The sequence below is a fragment of the Diadema setosum genome, chromosome 16, assembly GCF_964275005.1.
Source record: "Diadema setosum chromosome 16, eeDiaSeto1, whole genome shotgun sequence".
NCBI classification, from domain to species: Eukaryota; Metazoa; Echinodermata; class Echinoidea; order Diadematoida; family Diadematidae; genus Diadema; species Diadema setosum.
The window spans coordinates 33352717-33375425 of NC_092700.1; the positions used below are offsets into that span (position 1 = coordinate 33352717).

At 35.9% G+C, this 22709-nt stretch overlaps 1 long non-coding RNA gene across 1 annotated transcript; it reads left to right on the top strand.

Moving 5' to 3' along the window:
* The first annotated feature begins 8533 nt into the window (after positions 1-8533).
* On the top strand, positions 8534-12300 carry LOC140239936 (uncharacterized). Its single transcript, XR_011902003.1, has 3 exons — positions 8534-8677; positions 10476-10583; positions 12263-12300. It is a non-coding gene; the product is annotated as an uncharacterized lncRNA (long non-coding RNA).
* Positions 12301-22709: the final 10409 nt, after the last annotated feature.

Below are 22709 nucleotides of genomic sequence, written 5' to 3' on the forward strand. Positions count from 1 at the left end.
CGTTGTCCGTCGTGCGTAAACTTTTTACATTTTCATCTTCTTCTTGAAAACCCCAAGACCGATTTTCATCAAACTTGGCAGGTAGCATCCCTAGGGGGTTAGGAACTCAATTTGTTAAAATGCGCACCATGCCCCACCCAGGGGGCCCCCAGGGGGCCCAAACCCCCCCAAATTAAGGAATCTGTAAAAATCTTCTTCTCTAGAACCAGAAGTGATAGAGCTAAGTTAATACTATGAGTTGGTACATTGATGACTGTAGTTTCAAGTTTGTTCATGGCAGAATCAGAGGTACCCCCTTGGGACCCAGGGGAGGGGGGTGGGGAGGGGTCCTAATGGGGCCTAAATTGTACATTTTCATCTTCTTCTTGAGAACTCCATGACCCATTGTCACCAAACTTGGCAGGTAGCATCCCTAGGGGGTTAGGATCTCAATTTGTTAAAATGGGCACCATGCCCCACCCAAATGAAGGAATCTTTAAAAAACTTCTCTAGAATCAGAAGTTATAGAACTAAGATAATACTATGAGTGAGTACATTAATGACTGTAGTTTCAAGTTTGTTCATAGCAGATCCAGGGGTGCCCCTCTTGGAGGCGGGGGGGGGGGTTGACTAGGTCCAAATGGGGGCCTGAATTGTACATTTTCACCTTCTTCCTGAAAACCTCATGATGGATTTTCGTCAAACTTGGCAGGTAGCATCCCTAGGGGGTCAGGATCTCAATTTATCAAAATGGGCACCATGCCTCACCCAGAGGGCCCCAGGGGGCCCCAATCCCCCCAAATTAAGAAATCTTAAAAAATTTGGGCCCTCATTGTACATTTTCATCTTCTACTTGAGAAAGCCTGGTCAAATTTTAGTAGAGCTGTGAATAATTTAGATTAGTGACTGCGTGAAAGGTGAACTTGCGATACTCAGGTGAGCACTAGACCCGCGGGTCTCTTGTTTTTTGGGTTTTTTTGGGGGGGGTTTTTTGCACATCCAAGTAATCTGAAGGAAAATATTAAATATATCAAATGTAGGACACATATTTACAGTACGTATCTTTTGTACATATTGGTGATGATCTGGGTATTATGAATCGTTACAAATCAACATGCATTTGCACTGCATAGTTCAGACTCTAATGAGCAGAAAATGTATATTTTTCTTATATCTCAATGTTTTATATCTTTATATCTTCATCTTTGATATCCATAAGTCCCTACTGAGGGACTGTGTAATTATGATATTTAATGAAACACACACACAAAAAAATGTGTATTTCACATTTATATGTTAATAACTCAAACTGTCTTGTAGATGCTTGCCACATAGTTCAACATTGCTTTTTTTTCCCCTTTTTTTTGCAATAAGTTTGATGTAAACTTTCCAATATAGTGCTGAGATGATCCTTTCAGTTTAGTAGTACGTAGGTAGCAGGGTTATATAAGAAATAGAACTCGTGACCAAGACATTCTTACTCATGGGTTAAATATAACCCTCTTTTCCCAGATTGGATTTGCTACGTTAACCGCTAGAGTCAATATCATCTGAAAAAGAAAATCCATAATTTACCATTGTGAGGTGTGTTTTTTGGGCATGTATAATCCTTGGGCTATATTCAATATGAAAACTCTAAGAGCCCCAGATTCTTCCTTTTTTTTTTTGGTAATTGCCTTCGAAATCCGTAGCTTACTTGCAACATATATGAATTGTAACGACAATGTGTATTTCTATATCATTTTGGAATTGTTGAAACCCTCAAGGATGCCAGAATTTGATCATCCAGGTTCCCAGGTGCAGCCACCTCCTAATAGGGTAAACCCAGTCATTTTTCGACATTGCAATATTATTATTTTGTATGATATAGAAATATAAAGAAATTTCTGATTTTTTAGCAGCAATTGTGGGAAAATAGGAAAACATGAAATTTAAGTTTTTTAATGGCCATGTTGGTCACCATTGCAAAGCAGGGTGCGGAATCTTGGATTCAGTAATAAAAAGTGAAATACTGTATCAAGTGATACCGTTTCTATTCTTTACTGTACGTGTCTTACTTCTGCGGCGTGGCTATACATACTTGTTGGTCGTGTTCGGGATCATAGTGGTAGTGATGTGCTTGCGGGGCATGGTTTTGGATGGCGGTGGTAGTCAATTGGTGGTGGTCTGTCTGTATGTGTGTGTGTTCAGGTCCCTTTTGTACATGTCTTTTTGTTTATTTTTCCCTTTATATGCTGGCCGGCTCTAGCACCTTAGCTATACATGAATCCACTGTCTGCGATAACCCGATAGATTCTGTGCAAGATCTGTGGGAATCACTGTATCACATACATTGTATGGAACAACATAATGAAATTGCATCATGCATACAAGAGAACTAAGGTTATACAAATTAGGCCTAGGCCTACACATGTCATGTGGCAACATGAACAATCACAATCACTTTATTGATAGTCACTTTATTCACAATTATTATTCTTATTACAAATTAATGGTGAAATAGATCTTGATAACAGGAGACACATACAAAATGATGAACATTAAAAAAGAAAGCATAAATTGATTGATGCACAATCTTGTAGAAAACTTTAGTCATAAGTGTGACTTCTGGGTTATGAAAGCACATCAATCCGCCTGCTCAGAATGATAAAAACTTCTGTACAATATGTTTCGGATGAATTGCGCGTTTTTATTCTTGTGGATATAGAAACGTGGATATAGAAACAAGTATATGGCGAGGCTTCAGCAAACCATAATACATGTACTAGGTGTTACAAAAAAAAAACAAAAAACAAACAAAAAAAAAATTTCCCACTTTTGATGCTTTATAGCTCAAAAACCGTATATCAAATAAAACTGTCATTGATATGAGTAATAGCTGAATAGTGTACAATTTAGTTGGTGATTTGAATATAAAAACCTATACAGTACCAATTTCATGAAATCCATAATTAATTTCAAAGTTAGGTTCCAGATTTTGGTCAAATTTTAACCCTCTGTACAAAACCTGAACTTTGCACAGGAACTAATGATGTGTATGTGAGTGTGTACTTAACAATGGACCTGGATACCACCTGTTCAGAGCTCTGCTCCAAGGCACATGAATGCTTTATTAATTATTCATGATGGATTGCCCTAGGCACTGGTAGTCTGAATTCCCAGCAAAGGGTGAAATGCATGCACATCAAAAAAGTAAGCACATGTTTCCACGTGCTTGCATACACCACATTTCAGAATGAATAAAGACTAGCTGTGATAGTGGAATTCCTCATGAATAAATAATGGAGCATTCAAATCCTGGTCATTGTCCAGGACCATTGTCTGGGTGTCAACTACACACTCCCATACACATCAATTGACTTCTGTGCAAAGTTAAATGCTTTGTACAGAGGGTTGAAAATAGAGCAATATCTGAAACCCAACTGAAAAATTAAAGTTCAATTTAATGAAATTGAATTTTGCTGTCATTTTAAAATTGCCTCAAACAAAATTGTACACTATTCAGCTATTGCTCATATCAATGTCAGTGTTATCTGATAGATGGTTTTTTGCATCAAAAGTGTGTGTTTTTTTTTTTTGTTTTTTTTTAACACCTAGCATCAGTATATGGGCAGTCGGGAGAAATGAGCATATGGAATGAGATGAATATGTAAGTTTATTGTTGGGCCATACCGGCGCCATCTTTGATGCACTCTAATAATAATCGTCTATGACAAGGATGCGATGACATGGACTGATCATTGTTGATACGTGATATCGAGAAACGGTAAATTTCTGACAGATGTACTGGCTATGATGAATCAGCTGGTCTATACTAAGTTACCTCCAGACGCGTCAGCACATTGATTGTTGTTTCTCTTGTTTTCATTTCCTGTTTTTTCTTTTTCTTCATTAGATGGTTGAAATCAATGCAATCTTATTATTTTTGAACACCGCTTTGCAAATATTGTTTTTTCCTCTTATGTGCTGGGTGATTTTGATTCCCATTTTTTTTTTTTATTCCCACGGCCATATTGAATACGTATCTCAAAACCTTCAAGGATACACGATTTGCATTACTATAAACCACATTCGGATTCATACAGCACCGTTACCCTCGTAGTAGGGTAAAAACATCAATTCACGTTTAAATCTTTCACCGGTCTAAGGAAATACTTATAAGATCGGATTTTTTTTTTTTTAATTTTTTTTTAAGGCCTTGTTGGATATTTAAAAACCCTCCGGGAAGAAGAGCTGCCTCATCCAAATGCGGATTCAGCACTCTCTTAACCCTAAAAGGGCCGGGGGGGGGGGGGGGCGGAATCCGCCCCCCCCCCCTCGACGTTTCGCGCTATAATTCTGTAACGCGAGAAGGCCTCATCGCGAGGCTTCTTGACTTTCTTCGTTCAAGTCTTGCGCAACTTTTGAGACCAACTTTGCAACGTCCGCGCATACTTTTGCGAAGCCACGCCCATTTTTGTAACGGAATGTCGCCCCAAAACGGGCACAATTTTGTGATTTTGTGTACATTTCCTATCGAAAACAGTGCTCTGTCATGAAAGTCATAAAAACCTGATTATTTTTACAATTAATCACTTTCATTGATTAATTTTGTGCTAATTATGGTAGAAAAGTGGTCAGTGACAATTTCCAATGAAAAAACAAAGAAAAAACAAAAGTTGAAAAACACAGAAATACATAAGAAATTCTGAAAACAATAAAATACATAAGAATTGAAATGAGTTTTGGAAGTTTTTGTGATGTACAATTGTTGAATATGCTAAAACAGATTTACAGATCAAAAATTAGACTCTCGGTGCTTTTAATTAGGCAAAAATATCATCTTGAGCTTAATTTGCATAATCAATTAATTAAAATTAAAAATTGATTGTTTCTAAAAATTTTATGACACAGTCTTGTAGATTATGACGCGGGTCTCACGCATGCAAAATTTCATCGCGATCGCACCACCGATGGCCGAGATCTCGGGGGGAGGGGGGGGGGGGGAAATCCATCCCCCCCCCCCCCCCGGTCTGAGCATAGCCAAAAAAGCCCGGCCCCTTTAGGGTTAAGCGGTAAAAATCATCAAATCTTTTCAATTTTCACCATTTACATGTATAAAGGAAAATTAATACAATTGTATAAGGGAATGCTAATTTTGGTGACCATCTTGAATATCTCGTAATTGTCCAGTATGCAAAAGCTGCATCATCCAGATTCGCATTCAGCACCCTCAAAACAGGGTAAAAAAATCATTAAAAAATGGGCGGACAATAAAGCAAAGTTCAGCCTCTGTCACCTAGACGAGGCCTATAGGATTTTGACACGATTTCGATAACTAGATTCCCGTCAACAACGAGTTATCGGAGCTTGTCTGTATTACAGAGCAAGGATAAGAAAATTAATGATATGTACATTAAGAGACATACACGCTTTGGAAAGCTCCTTGACGCATCATCGATCGTCTTTTGAGATATATTTCGTAAAATACTCGAGAAAGTGCCAAGCAGTTTACCTCATTGGCGAGATCGGCGAGACAATCGTAATTTATACCACATTTGAATTATTGTATTTTAGCATGGGGGAAATCTAGCGTGCATAATATGCAGAGACTGTTTAAATTACAAAAGCGAGCTATTAAAATTATATAGTCTCGCATTCATTGTATAGGGCACCCTCCTTGCCAATCTTTTCTTCTTTGTCTATTTTAACTGTGTATGACATGTATTTATTACAGAGTGCAATATATATGTACTTATGTTATAATGATATTTTACCTGTATCACAACTTGGGTATTTCAAATTAAACAAAGATAATCATAACTATGGCACAAGAAATTGTAAAAATTTTTACTTGCCTATGATTCGTACATCCTCTTACAAAAAGTCAATATTCTTTCAAGGTCCACAAATCTGGAATTCTATACACTCTGATGTGAAATGTAAGAAGACAGTAACAAGTTTTAAGAAAGCATTCAAGCGTATTTTATTTGAGAAGTATTCTGGAATTACTCAATATCATTCTGAATTAATAGTAGAGGAGCATGACAGGGGTGTGTTTGTGTAAATGGCATCTTGTGTCTTGTTAATGTGCTTGTGTATGTTTTGTTTGTGTATGTGTATGTATGCGAATATGAGCGCGTGTTGCTGACTTTTTTTTTTCAGTTACTGGTTTAGTATAGTTTGTAGAAAGAAGAGACAATACACTGTATTTGCTTTCCCGGGGTTAGTTTAAATAAGGCCCAGCGCCTTCTCATTAACCCCTTCACTTGATAACTTTGGTTGTTTGTTTGCTTGTTTGTCTATTTTGTCACTTTTCATGTTATATTTGTTATACTATTGTCATATTTTTTATGTATGCCTGTTTTATTAAGTGAAAATAAATGAAATGAAAAAAAAAAATGAAATTTTCTCCAGCTAGTTATTACGAGTGTATCCTTTCTTGAGTTTGATTCACGTTTACACTTTCGATTCCTTTTCGGCATTTGGAATTTATTTGCAAATTTACATGAAGATTGTCAATAACAGAACTCAAGTTGAAAATCATGATCCACTTGACGACTTTGCTTGATTTGATTTTTGATTTGATTTGAATTTATTTTCCGTTAAAAGTCACATTACATAATTATAATCATTGCATAAACAAAATAGTACATAAAATGAACGGAAGGATAGCCCTACTCAGCTATGTTTGTCATAACACAGCTGTTTTCCAGAGGGGTCCTAGAGATAACAATGATGTGATACACACAATGATAAAGACATGAATAAATAATACATAATAATGAAGAATATCAATAAGTCTTAAATCAAACCAAAAATGAGATTAAGATAAGAACAAAATGGAAACATATACCTCTGACACCTATCAGTTGAATCAAATACATTGCAACCCCAATTATCCCATCATTATGACTCACCCTCCTCCCCCCCCCCCCCCCGCCCAAAATATCCATGATATCATTATACATAAATGTATATATATATATATATATATATATATATATATATATATACATACATATACACATATATAAACATTAAAGCCATTTTGGTATGTGTTGATCAATTTCTTTAAGAAACAAATTATATGAAATTAAACATTTAACATCACATGGTAAATCATTAAAGTAAGAAGCTCCACGATATGAAAACATTCTTTTACAATAATCAGTGTGAGGCTTTGGTAAGGAGAGATTTCCATGGGAGCGTAAATTGTATGGATGTGAAACAAATTGAAATAAATTTTGCATATATGGTGCGCTGAGATCATTTAAACTTTTATACACCAAAGATATAGAATGTTTAATACGGCGAGATTTCAGGGATTCCCAATTCAAAATTTGATGTAATTCATGATTGGATATATGTTTATAGGGACTTATTCCAAGTATTATTCTACCAGCCCTATTTTGTAATTTCTGCAGTCGATCGGTATATTTCAGGTGGGAGGAATCATACACTATATCTGCGTAATCAAACAAAGAGAGAATTATTGTGCGGTAAATCAATTTCAAATTACATTCATTAATATAAACTCGAAGACGACCTAAAAAATTAACCAATTTACCAATTTTTTACAAAGATATTCAATATGATCATTCCATTTCAATTCTTGGTCTATTATCACCCCTAAGTATTTCACGGCTTCTTTGCATTGAATATGTTTTCCGTTAATATAAACATTTAAATCTTTGCGTTTTGTCAACATTGCACGGGTACCAATCAGTATACTCTCCGTTTTATCAACATTCAAACTAAGTTTGTTCAAACACATCCAATCATATATGCGTTCCAAGTCTGTATTCAGAAAATAATCTATACAATTAACATCTTTGTGAGAGTAATACAAAATAGTATCATCTGCATAAAGTTGTAGGTCGCAGTGTTGTACCTGCTGAACTATATCGTCTATATAAAGGGTGAACAGTAGTGGTCCAAGGATTGAACCTTGAGACTGTGTCGACTCGACTTTGCCTACAATATACATTAGATATAATCGAAATTGACGAAGAAAAAACATTCCGCATACTCGCTCAGAGAGACAACCCCGAAACAACAACAACAACCACATAATAACAACATCATCATCATCATCAACAACAACAGCAAAACGTTCTTCCTGTATCAGTCTTTGCGGATTTAATTATTTCGTGATGTCTGTGAAAAGACAGACAAACGGAGAGGGAGAAAAAAAAAAACACCACACACCACTGTACATGGGTTTCTGTATTCTCTCTGTTTCCTGTTGTTTGAAGAGGCAGTTGGGGGTTAAATTTCATGGCCATATTCCCGGTAATCCGTGTTTGAAAAGACAGAAAAGACAGACCGGAAGACTATGACATATGTTTCTTGCTCTTGTCTTGGCAACAAGATGGAACAGAGCCCAGAAAATTTTGCTGGTACACTATGATTTATCAGCGAGCTTTAGCTCTACTACGCGAACGTTAAAAGACGACGCAGCCTCCCGGGTTGGACAATAGGAACAGCTGTCTCGCGCAGGTGCAGCACACCGGTTTTGGTCTAATTAGCGTCGTCGTAGCGTTCGCATCGCTGATCTAAAGCTCGCTAATGTCAGCAGGTAAAAACCGTTTTACTTTCGTGCTTCCGCAAGGCTTTATATACTGCATGACTGGACCAAACGTGTGTCAGTATCTTCCAAACTTCTCACGGGAGCATACGTCTGAAAATTGACGGAGACATCGACATACAACTGCAGGTGAGTGACCGTCATCTTGCGTGTTTCCGAATTTCCGAAATTAATTCTTTTAATCACGCCATTCTGAAATCTTACTCCATTGATTTAGCCGATCATCTTGCCTAACATAGTAAACATAATGTGTGTATCTGTTATGCCTCATGCTTTATTCAGCTTTTTATAATCAGAATTTTGCAGACATCAACAGAACATCCAAATCTTTGAATCTGATTGTCCACCAATTATTCTGGTCAAGCAAACTGATGAGAGATATTGCAAGGGGTAGGGCGCGAAAGCCCGATTGGCGAGTATAGTATAGACAAAAGGTTTTTTTTTGTTGTTGTCATGATTGTTGCTATGGATAATTAAAGCTGTCGGTCGACTGCTTTTATATATACAGTATTTTTTGGATATTGAGTTACGTACTCATGAGGAAGGAAACTTGGGATTCACGATAACAAGCCCCTTGACGAGACATTATCTTTTGCAATTTAAGTTCGTTTAGCATTGTCGACATGTGCTGATTGATCGATGTGAGCATTTCAGAGATAAATTTCAATTTCACAACTTCTTTTAAGAGTCTAAAAGATCTAATGCGTTTATACTATTTTCTTTTATGGGGGCGGGGATCCTGTAATTCTTTCAACAGAAATTCTTATCACATCAGTGAATTTCAAGCAAAAACAGTTGAGATTTTGAGATGAGGTGTGAGATTTTTTACTATCTAGTCCATATTTTTTCTCCTTGAGGACAACTTATGAAGGTTGCAATGATATCGTATTTGTTTTTGTGCCAGGTGGCTTGTCGCCCACTTGCAAGTTATGACTTAATAAGTTACTTTAAGAGACCTGTGCGGACGAAAAGAAGACAAAACAGTGATTATAACCATTATGACAGTCCGTGTTAATTTTGAAAGGGATTCGAGGAGTGATTTTCAAGTATAAGAGTTTCTCATCCATCTTTTTTATGACTTTGTTTAAAGTCACAAAATCTTTCTGAGAAATATAAAAGCAACTTCTTTTTATGCGTCAAAACTATAACAACAGTCGAAGTTTTTGGCAATTAAATTTCTGAAACCATATTAAACGGGAATTGGTGCAGAAAAATTGCATTTTTCTTTTGCGTCGATTTTTTTGTTGTTCTTGTATGACTTACATTTCATTGTTAAAACAAACAAAATACAAGGCAAAATATAGTGGAAGCATTGCGAAATGGTGGATTCAACTTCATGGTTTACAGTCTTGGACATACTTAAGCAAGATGTCCTACAACCAGGGGCAATTAAATTTCATCAAGATGCTTCCAACAATTATTGTTGGTGGTAGTGTTACCAATGTAGTTGCGCTTATCGTAAATTTCTCTTTGAAACTGGCCCTACGTGTACAAACGGGTTCTTGGTAATGCCTGGGTGATAATATCAACAGTACGCTGATACACCACAAGGTGGCCTGTACTTTATTGAAAGAAGAAGAAGAAGAAGAAGGTTGTACCCTATTAACAAATCAGAAGAGCAATACCAACCCAACACTGGAGAGGCTTCTCTGTGCAATAAGACATCACCATTTCGGTTATTATTATGATCATGATAATATCTTAATCACCATTAATGTTTTAGCGATATCATGACTGTCATTATTGTTAGCATTATCATCATTATCATTGTTATTATTATTATTATTATCATTATTATTATTATTATCGTAATCATCATTCTAGATGATAGGGCAGTCGTTACACAATATATGCATAATAATTACTGAAATAAACCTTTTCATAATTAGGGGGGCCTACTAACTACCACAGTATTGTTTTGTTCCAGACATGAAGTACACTGTAATACTCTCCCTTGCCTTGTTCCTGGCCGTCTTACACGAGGGATCGTGCAAGGGTCGACTTCATTCCGAGTTCTATAACGAGGAATCACGAGGTAAGCCGTTCATGTTTACAGCACGTGGGCCCTGTTTCATATAGATGTTCGGAAAGTTACGCAAGACTTTACGTACGACTGGAATTATTATGGTAAGCCAAGTTTGTTTCTTAATCATTGTTAATTTCAATAGCGTTGACATTTGCAGATGATAGTGATTGTTCTTACATTTTAACACACGTTTTAGTTGAAAGTGTATTTTTCCCCTATTGTAGATGAAGAATATTTACATACAGTCGTACTTTGTTAAAACGTAAGGGGAAAAAGTGTGCACACATATTGCCACTTCAAATTCCAGTCGTTCGTATAAAGTCATCCGTAACTTCACGAACAGCTTTATGAAACAGGGCCCTGCTCTTTTATTTCCTGCTGATGTGTGTAAGCTATTATGTGTACACCTAACACGACGGTGGGTGTGCTGTGGGTATCAATATACAGTGCACTCCCGTTATAACAAACACGGTTATAACAAAATTCTGGTTATAACGAAGTAAAAATTCGAACCGCAACATTTTTTGTTCTATGTTCTTTAATGTTTATTTGTTTATTTGTTCGCTTATAACGAAATTTCGATATAACGAAAGAAAATTGTCGGTCCCGAGGACTTCGTTATAACGGGAGTCCACGGTAGTAGCTTAGGCTCTAGACCCTTTCATATGAGAAGTTGGGGTCGAACCCTACTTGGTGCATACATTCTGGGTATTCCACCGAGAAATCATGCGGTAGGTAAATCTAGGCACCTACTTGTGTCCACCTGTTCACCCTTAATGCTGTTAAAGCGTTTTCGTTTTATAATCAAACATGAAAGATGAAGCAGTGCATGCTGCAAAATGGCTTCGGGTTCGAACCCCGCCTGGCCCCCTAGATGAACACACGTTGGTGTCAAAGAATGGCGAAATAAGTCAATGAGTATATTTGTATGTATATTGTATGTCTGTTGCATGTAGATATATTTTCCAACATAATCATCCCAAGAGTCTTGATTTCAACGTAGAAAACCCAAACCATGAAATAACACTAAAATTAGATCTAAAGCGTATGTGCATGTCGCTGAACCGTTTCTGTTTTCCCAATTTTTGCCCTTCCCCTACCCTTCGCTCATTTTACGTTTTCCTTCCATCTGCATTTATGTGTGTGTGTGTGTGTGTGTGCGCGCGCGCGCGTGTGTGTGTGTGTGTGTGAAAGAGTTTATGTGTATGTTTATATTTGCAGTAGCACTATTTTCTCAAATTTTTATATTCATTTACAATGTCTGATCATAATCAACAGGATTAACCCGGAGCAATCCATATAAATACAACCCGGCTTCTTAAGTGGAATATCATTTAATTTCTTTTTCTGTTTAATTTGCTTCCACATCTTGTCTTACAAAATTGATATGTAATACATTTCATTAGAACTTAAGAGTATAATGACAAGGCCACGTATCTTGCCATGTCGCTCACTTTTATTATCAACGTAATCATTATGCTATGTTTTGTTGACTGGAATTAAAATTTGTTGAAAAAAAATCAAGGCTTTATCTTAAAAGATGTTATCAATTAACAGTAGAATGATTATGATGTTCGTAGTGATAATCAAAAGGAATTGGCAAAACCAATAATAAAATGAATAATGGACACGTTAAAAAAAAAGTAAAAAGAAATACCCCCTAACCAACCAAGCGTATCGCACGACAGATGATCCGGGACAGCTGGACAGGATGCGAGCGGAAGGCTGGTTTTCCGACGCCTATAAGAGCGTGGGCGACTGGGCGAGCAAGGCTGCCAGCGACGTGAAGAGTGCTGCGTCTGCTGTGGCACACGCTGGCAAGAAAGCCCTGTCAGCTGCGAAGAAGGGATGCCACTACGTTAACATGGTTCCATTCAAACAGCTAGGTAAGAGATCATTTTGATATATGTATATATATATATATATATATATATATGTATATATATATATATATATATATATATATATATTATCCTTATGAACTGCGACCGTTTCCAAACAAGAACTGTATTTGAAATTAATTATTACTTTTAATACTTATCAATAATATATTTCAACAATATTGTGTTTTATTTTATTAGATATAATCTCGTAAACTTTTCATCTAGATAATTATATCGATTTCACTGTTACAGTATGATTTCTTTTTTGTTCTCTGCAGAGTTACCTTGTTATTCTTTCATTTCCAAAACTACAGCAAACAAAATTCATAAACAATTGAATGGATACAAACATGAAATAAACCACCCGTCATCATACTCTAAATTGTGCATGTACATGTATCAATTTACAATATTATGACAGTTGGAGTACTAGCTGTATTTCATAAATTCAGGGATCCCTGATATTCCTCAAGCGGAAAGTTACCTTACCGCAAACACAATTACATCACAATCTACAACCCCCTTCTTCTTCTTCTTCTTCTTCTTCTTCTTCTTCTTCTTCTTCTTCTTCTTCTTCTTCAAGGCTTTGGTTGATAGTGGCTGAAGAAATTGTCAATGCCAACCAAAGCGACTGTCAACCGTTTTCTCTTGCCAGTGTGTACATTTAAAATGATAGATTTATAAATTAGCAGAACTATCATACATAACTATTATATATAATTACGCATATATAATCATGCATATGATACACATTGTGTTTAGTGCTATACGTAGTGTGAAATGATTTATATGTATTCAAATACATTTAAAGACAACTTAAACATAGCTTTATCACGTTAGAACGTGTGAAAATTCCAGTACAGTGGAATAACTGCAAATGCGTGGCCTAACTTACAATAACTGTTGTAACGCCATTTTCTGATGTTGCTTCTTTGATCAAACATAATTACACCAGCATTTACTTCTATGAATTCTCCTCTCCTTTCTGTCTCTTTGGCGTCCCCTTTGTCGATAGTGTACGAGACCTCGCAGGACCTGCGTGCTGAGGGCGTCGAAGATGTCGACGAGGATCAGGTTATGGCGGCTTGGGGGGCGCTCAAAGGCGGGTGCAAGGCAGTCAGCATGCTACGGAAGAAGTAGAGCTCTCCTATCCCTACTGGAAAGAACACAGTGTCCCACTAGACGACTATGTGAAAACGCTCGAATTTAACAGTGTGAGATGATTTCACACTGATACGTGGCGTGGTTTTTCACAGAGCGTTCACATAGTAATGCTTCGTTTCACATTGTGAATTGATGACTCACATTGTGTTCATACTGTGTTTCTCACACTGTGAGACACTGTGTTCTTTCCAGCAGGAGTATACCGGCCTTTAGTGATCACATGGGGAGTGGAGCTTTACTGGGCGTGTCCTGATAATCAGAACTTTAATATAAGATTAATCTCTTTAAGTACCTAATCTCTATCTCTTCCTCGGTTTCTTACCGTTATTGTGTCAAAGAAAATAGACCATCCTACGTGTCGTGGGCATCGCACAATGTTTAGTACTAGTTCGCTTCAAAGGATTGAGTTTCGTCCACATTCTCGTGCTGCTGCAATGTGTCAGATTTTGTACACTGCTGTTGGTACTTGGAGAAAACGAGAGCAAAGAAATAAAACAGAAACAAAAATGTCTACGACGCATATGTTTATGATTTAGTTTTATTCCATTCCATCTTCTTAAAATTAGCACATTTTTATCGTTTTTATCACATTATCTGATATATGATTTGGTCGTATAATCCATGAGCAAGATCATGTGTATTTTTTTTTTTGTTGTTTATTCTGTTGATATCAGAAACAGGGCATGACAAATGATTCACAGACAAGTGCATACTTGAACTTTTACCTGATTGGCAATAAAACAACATCATGGTCAATGAGATGGGTTTTATACACCGGTGTTACTGAATTATGGTACCAAGCAAATCAAGTCATGCACAAGTGTTTGTAAAAGAGTAAGTATGGCAAATCATTATATTGAATTGTTGCATTGTATTTAATTTTCCATCATAGAAAATGTGAACACAATGATAAATTGCAGACAAGTGGATACTTTAACGGAGGGATGATCCTCCTCAACGCTGTTATCGTTACAGCACTGTTGTGCAGAAGGGTCCCTTAGATGATAAATATAAGCAAAACAGTATACAGTATATACAATTACATGAGGAAAAAAAAACAAGTACATGCATTCACATCAATATTTCAGATTAGAATTATATGCAATCATAAACGTCGACAATCAAAATTACATGCACAGGAAATACAGAAATGGCCAACTGTATAATGACACACCGACAAACTGACAAACTGGCAAACCGACAAACGTTTGAGTTACAAAAGATGTATACTTCCACTTCATTTAAGTCTTATTCTCTGGGATTATGAGTCTTAAAAAAGGTGGAAGAGATGCAAAACGAAAAAAAAAGAAAAGAAAAGAAAACGTATTTGGAAAGGCAAAGGCATCGAATCTCCCTGTAAAGAGGTCCATACAAATGAGTTACACACTCACTTACGCTAACATACATACGATACACAAAACACACACATGCATATCACAGTCATGAAGCTCATAGAACAAACTGAAATCGCCACACAAGCTCTTCTTTAGCGTATAGTGGGATCACACGTCCTAAGCTGGCTAAACTGGAAATGGAGAAAGAGAGAGAGAGAGAGAAAAAAAAAAGAAATTACATTACAAGCATAATACGATTACATTACATTACAAGCATATATACATACATACGATACACAAAACACACACATGCACATCACAGTCACATCAAGCTTATATATATATAAGCTTATATATATATATATATATATATATATATATATATATATACATATAAGAACAAAGAAAAGCAAAAATTAAAATGGAACTGAAAAGAATAGAATCAAAGCAAATGAGATTGCGTGAATTAGACTTAAATTATGTCCTCACTATCATAGCACAGGAAAATACGCTTGTAAAGAGTCTTTTTCGTTCAACAAAATTAGTCATGAAGTATTCACAGAAAGGGGTCCCCTCTTGATTGCTTTTTTTTTCTTAATTTGTGCGTAAAGCTAGGATTTTCCAAAAGTAGGTCAAAGATGTTTAATCAGCTTAAGTGTGAGATGATGAGTCTAGATTGATTATTAGATAAGAAGTCTATAATAGCTGTCCTTAAAATCTTCTGAAACGCTTGGATTTTGACTGTATCATTAGAAAATTACTTCAAAATCTTGCTAGTAAGAGGTTTATCTCCGCCTGCCATTTGGATATTGTATGCTGTATAGACGCCAGCATATTTTGGACTTATCAAAGGACATTAGGATGCCTGTTTACAGCTGTACAGGCCTTTGATATTAAAAGTAGCGTGGAAAATCTTTAATTTTCCCCCTTTGAAACACACAGAACTCTCACTATACGCAATCCGTCTCGCATCTTCTTGGTCAATCAAACACGAATTGACGATCCAAACCTGAGTGATAGACGCCATTGTTTTCCCCGAACACTGCTCGTTAAAGCGGGGTTCCCACTATCGTACGATCTATTACGAACGGCACGATTGGACATTCGTAACTGATCGTGGAAGTTTCGTTGAACTCGTCTGAAATTTCACGTTTGGATACGAAGTTATGCGAGTCAATACGTGTTGCTTCGCTTGGATGCGATATGGTCACGATTAGTCTATTTCAAGCAATTCAATCTGTCACGATCTGGTCTCTCGTTCAAATACGATCCGATAGGATTGTCCCAATTGAGTCCATGATTTGTTCCGATCTATACCACTATCATTACGATCCGGATCCCCGATCTGGTACGTGCAGCTACATTCTGATACGTTCCAATACGAATACCGCGAACCAATACGGGCTGTTGAGATAAGATACGATATCTTTCACGATCGGGATCAAAAGCGATTGGACCCGAATGGGAATATTATAGGCCTAGTCCGGCTGACGATGGATTTCATTGTTTCCTCACCTTCTGCAGAGTGATTAGGCCTACTATCCACAACCATTGATGATGGCAAGGGTTGATTGACAGGTTGAGGATGATGAGAACGTGACCTTTGCAGTATTGCGAATGACGATTACGTTATCATCAGATAGAAAGCATCACCTAGGCCAGCCACAACCTCAGATATATAGTCCCTCCTCTAATTTAACCTAAAGAAATTAATAGATTATTGAATCGACGTGCTCCTCCTCCCCCTAAAAAAAAGCAAAAAAAAAGCAAAAAAAAAAAAAAAAAACCCGAATACACAAGATCAGATCATTGCCCCATTTTCTTCCAGAAAAAAAAAAAGATAGATCAAAACAAATGTTTTCACCTTTCTTTGAAATACATGAAGAAAATATAATGAAATTGAAGCTAAAAAAGAGGATGGGATCTTTTTGAATGCTAACATAATATATGTTATTAACGCTCAATATAAGGAAGTTGGCCGAACTGATAGCATTGCTTTTGTGTTTGATTTCATATTCGCATAGTATGTATCATATGCATTTTTATTTCAATATGTCGTTATCTCATGGGGTGTTGAAAGATTGGTTGGTTTGGCTTGATTTATTGTTTTATTTAACAGTGTTTAACAAAACCGAAATACACACACACAACAGAAAGGTAACTCCCCTAAAATAATGCCACTGTTTAACAAAAAAAGAAAAAAAAAGAAGAAGAAGTCTTAAGCAAAATTATTTCGCAGGGGTATTGCTACACTTATTGTCTAACTTCTAAGTAAAAAATAATGACAGTGATCTTTATAGTCGTGCACGAGTGACCTTCCATCCACGACAATGGTCACTTTTCAAAGGTCACAAAAGTTACTTTGTTGGGTATGTGGAACATTCTGCTTCTGGTGGATGTTTCAGTGATGTTTTTTTTTTTTTTGTATTTCATTGTGCCATCCCTCCCTTATTCAACCTCGCGGAATACAAAATATATACGATTTGCGAGTAAAATAAGGGCAAATGTGCAAAATAAGCAGAAGGAAAATGAAAAAGTCGATCCCGATCTACACGATTAAGAACCACGATTAGATACGATTTGCTGCGTTTTGAAACGATACAAGACAATCTGATGCAATGATCACGATCAAAAATTAATCGTGTTCATCGTAAAAACTGTTTGAACCGTCCAAAAATTTTCTACGATTAATGCGATTGTCACGATTGACCTCAAGATCTGATACAATCTAATACGATCTGATAAGATCACCACGATTCCTTCACGATTAAGGCCACGATTTCAATCTTGGCGCCAAACGTGATAGTGGGAACCCCTCTTTATAAAAAACAAACAAACAAACAAACGAACAAACAAACAAACGAACAAACAAACAAACAAAGCAAAGCAAAACAAAAGAAAACTTGACTCATTGGCAGCAGCATTCTGATACTAAACTCCTCAAACTCCGCGTCGTTGACCTTGACGCGGGACATGCGCAATGCATGAATATGAAAATTAGCAAGTGCGCAACAGAAACACTCCTAGTACAGGGCTGGCCACAAACAATAAATTAGCCATCAGCCTATACGGCTCTTTCGACATGATATTGCCGGACAGTCGTGCATGACGGCAGTTTACCACCCGCGGCAGATACCCGCCGACTGTACGACCACAAATCGGAAAGGATTACTGTATCTTGATTTTACGTCAGTCGCCGATGTAACGGGATATCTTTAAGGTAAACCAAATCTTGTAACTTCATGGCATGTGTACTTTCCTTGACTCATAATTTAAAAAGGGGGATTTCGTGCCTAGAGAAAACACAATAAATATATACGCACAAACACATACACTTGAGCAGCTAAGTGTCTGACTCGTTTAATAAAAGGGGACAGTTTTATTCGAGAAGAAGCTCGGAGTGAAATGGCACTATATAGTAAAATATCAACCTATATACCGCGAGCCGATCAGAGTGATGAAGGATTTGAGGGTGTGGTATTGGTAACAGGCTTCGTATCCAGCTATCTTCTCTCTTCTCCTTTTTTTTCTTTGTCCTCAATCTCTAAGCATGACACAGAAGGCGTCTTTTTGTACTTTACACAATGTAAGTACGATTTATTTTTTGTTGAATTTATCGATGTTTATATGACGTTAGGTTTTGTTTTCTCACTATCGGAGTAAGACAACATTTGTGTATAATTCATTTGCAGTTCAGTTTGAAAGGTTTTCAATTCAAAACGATTCGAGTAATCATAGAGAACTTGAGAGTCCAAACGCTAAGACAACATTTGTGTGTATTTCCTTTGCAGATCAGTTTAGGTTTTCAATTCAGTGCAAGTCGATTCAATTTCAATTCAATTCAATTTCAATTTATTTTCATACTTCTCGTATATCAACAATACACCAAAAATAACAGCACAAGTTCTTTTTTTTTTACCTTGTCAACAATAAAAAAATAGTAATAGTAAAGTTTCACCTCTTCAGTTAAGATTCAACGAACAGGTCGATTGTGTGTGTGTGTGTGTGTGTGTGTGTGTGTTTGTGTGTGAGTGTGCGCGCGCGCTTTTTGTTGTATTTGCTTGTTTTCTTTTAACGGCCAATACCGAAGGGGTTGCGAGTTCTTCGATTCCGAAATGTAGATATAAACGAAAGGCATATACTATATAGAAACTTACGAAATGAAGAGAGAGTATATATGCCCTGAAACGTGATTTCAATTTAATGCACTGTTAAGTGGTCGCTATATCTCTTTGAAGAAGAGGAGAGCATTTTTTTTTTCGAAAATGGTTTAAATGTATTAGACTGCCACTAAATATTGAAAAAAAGTTATTTTGAAAAAAAAATCGTATACCGATCCAATTAAAAATATCGTTACTCAAATATAACTATAGTAAACGACTGACTCCAACACTTGAAATGATCAATCATATTCACAGAATTGACAGAGTTCATTCAGCAATAGCAAGAAGTATCGGGAGCGTGTTGAAAGTTTGAAATTATCTAACCAAAAACACACTGCAAATTCTTTATGATACATTCACACTATAGCTTATAACATTATCACCTAATGAACACATGATGAATGTCGTACGGGAGCCTGAGGTAGGCCTACTAACAAAATCAATTCTATATTATCACTACAGAAACGTGCTGTGCCGAACACTTATACTTGTCCTGATTTCTATAGCACACGCTGAATGCTGGTTTCTCTTAAGTGCTCTTTGAGATCTCTTTTTATATGTTGATGTGGGCATATTCTATATTATACACTCAGCAAAAAAAAAAAAAGAAAGTAAACGCTTTTTCGAGGTCATATTTTTCATAGAAGATTTTTATGAAAATCAATGTGTTATATACCATATTGAAGGGAATTTAATTGGCTATTACGCTAATAGGTTAATTAAAGAGAAAACTTTACGCATGAGTGAGGACATTCTTTTTTGTCCTCCAAGGCACAAAATAAAAAATTGCAAAAATTGACATGTTCTCTTTCATTTGCAAGTGCCCTTCACGATAACATTTACAACAAAAGACCAATTTAACACAATGAGATACATGAATTAAACAGCAAAAATGAATTTTTGTTCTCTTTATCTCTTTATAACCTCTAAGAAAAACAAAGTGGGAAACTAAAGGGGAAGAATAAGAATTTTCTGTCAAGTCAAACTCCAAATGACTTATAGGGGATAATAAGCATAAAGATGATTAAATGAGCAGAATATATTTATTCATTTCTTTTAATCTAGTTATTTAAGAATCAATGTGACAATTTCAAGAACCAAACATTATTTACAATTTCCTGATTTGAAAAAACAAACAAACAGACAAACTCAAATTTGTACCATTTTTGTTAACTATTACTTCTTTTCTTATTTCATTTGAATTTTTATTTGACATAAGATGCTTTATTTTCCTGCATTATTTTTAGCCTTCATTGATCTTTTGGGCTTTAAAGATATCACAGAGATCAAAGGTTTAGTTTTTCAACTTAATTCATGTTTCTTATTCTGTGAAATTTGTTGTTTGTTCTTATTGTTCTATGGAAGAGCACATACGTATGAATGACAACTTGTTCAGTTTTGCAATTTTTACTTTTGTGTTCTGGAAGAGAAAAACAATGGTGTTCACTCATGCGTGAAGTTTCCCTTTATGTTGACCTACCAGATTGATAGCCAATTAAATTACCTTTAATATGGTATATGATACATTAGCTTTCAGCCAAATGTTCTATGAGAAATCTAAACTTGAAAAAGCGTTTACTTTCTTTTTTTGCTGAGTGTATATTATTTGTCAATATGATTTCATTTGTGCAAGAGTTAAATCAGCCTGACCCTGAACCTGATAAGACTGAAGTATACTCGTTAAAAATGTAATCATTTGCCTTTACAATCTTCCATAGGAAAGGTCCACCATATTCATCTAACATATCCTTGACTTCCAATGGATATTTTTTTTCCTGTTATTATATGTTTGCATTGACCAAGGGTTTTCCGTGGCATGAAATTTGATTCGTAGATTAAGAACAAAACTGTATATCATCTGCGTTCACAGAAAGTGCTTTCAACTACATTCTTGCCATATATAATTCATATCTTTATGTTTTACTAATCAATACAAGTGCTGCTTCGGCTAAAATAAACATGTATTATACCGTGTCAAAGGATCCCATTCTCACATACTCTTTAAAATGTACCTTTAAACCCTCATAAGTAAAGATTAGAATGACAAATATTTCAAACGTTTTGCAGAGGGCCTGTCTCAACAAAAGTTCGTATATTTATTTTCTACAAATATAGCAAGCAAAATACTTAAGGTATTCCTACACTTTAAGATTCCCTCCTATTATAAGAGGTAATGATCAAATATGTATTATCGAATGCACTTTTTCCCCTTCATTCTTTCCTCCCTCTCTCTTTATCGCCACTCAGTGAGTGGTGACTTGTATATTATATTCTTTCAATGTCGTATAATTGTTTAGACAATCATTTCTGAGGCCATTGTCCTCGTCAAGCGTTTGCTTATGATGATGGTCTCCTGAATTTCTGTACATCAAGAGTTGTTTAATTTGTCTTTGAACAACAGATATACGGGAAACTACGTTTGCATAAATGTATGCATAAAATAATTTGTTTTCATTTTGCATTGTGTTAGAAAAAATGTTGGATATTTAAATTAATCGTTTATCTGTTTTAACTATCAGATTCAAATTATACTGTGCGCAATTAGTTCGTTCAATTGACTTTGTATTTCATTTATGTATGAAAAGGAAATTCAGAAATAAAATCAAAATCAAATCAATCAATAATAAGACACTTAAACAGTTGCTCGTAAAAATCTCTCTGATCTGTCTGTAGCCTGTAGGATTATACAAATTACAAAGTTATTTTGCTCTTTTGGCTCGTAATATCCATTTTCCGCAATATATTTGACAATCATACCAACTTCAAAGCTACTGTTTACCATTGGGAGCAGTGGGTAAAAACTGTTCGAATTATCACATTTGATGCATAGGTAGAGTTGTATCACAAAACATCCGACCATGATAAATAACAAATGGCAATAAAGCCGTAAACTTGACGAGTTATTACTAATTTTCCCCAACAAACCATAACTGTAGACGGTTTATTCTAGAAACGATTTTGATAAAACTATTGTTCACATTTTGTGTATTTAACAATACTTACCATTGATTGTAGGCCTACTGGTTACATTTTTTTTTTTTTTTTACCTTGGTTGTTTCTATCCCTAACACAAATTCAAGAACTGTTTTGAAGCACGGAAGCTGTTTTTTTTTTTTCAACTGCAACTGATGAATAGTGGCTTTAACATGAATAATGCTACCCACTGCGTCGTGACTATACTACCAAACCTTACAGCTTTGTTTGGTTGCTATCTTATCTTCTTGGATTTTCTTTTCAGCGTCCTTGTAAAGTGACATGACGGACCAAATGGCTGTAAACTTTAGTGGAAGCAGTTTTCTCATTCTGACGTGTAAGTATCTTGATAATGTTATCGGAAATTTCTTTCATATTCATTCATGCCATGTTTTGGCAAGCTTCATGATTGCGTTCTTGGCGTGTTATGGACTGTTAGGATGATAGTGCAAACGACTGACATTGTATATTGACACAATTTCGTTTTTCACACTATGTTATTTCATAGATTTCAACATCAGTATGACTCATTTTTGTTTCTTTTGGCGTTAACAGCTAAAGTTCTTTCTTTTTCTCGCTTTTAGTTCTGTATTCAATCTAAACTTGAAGAGATTGTTA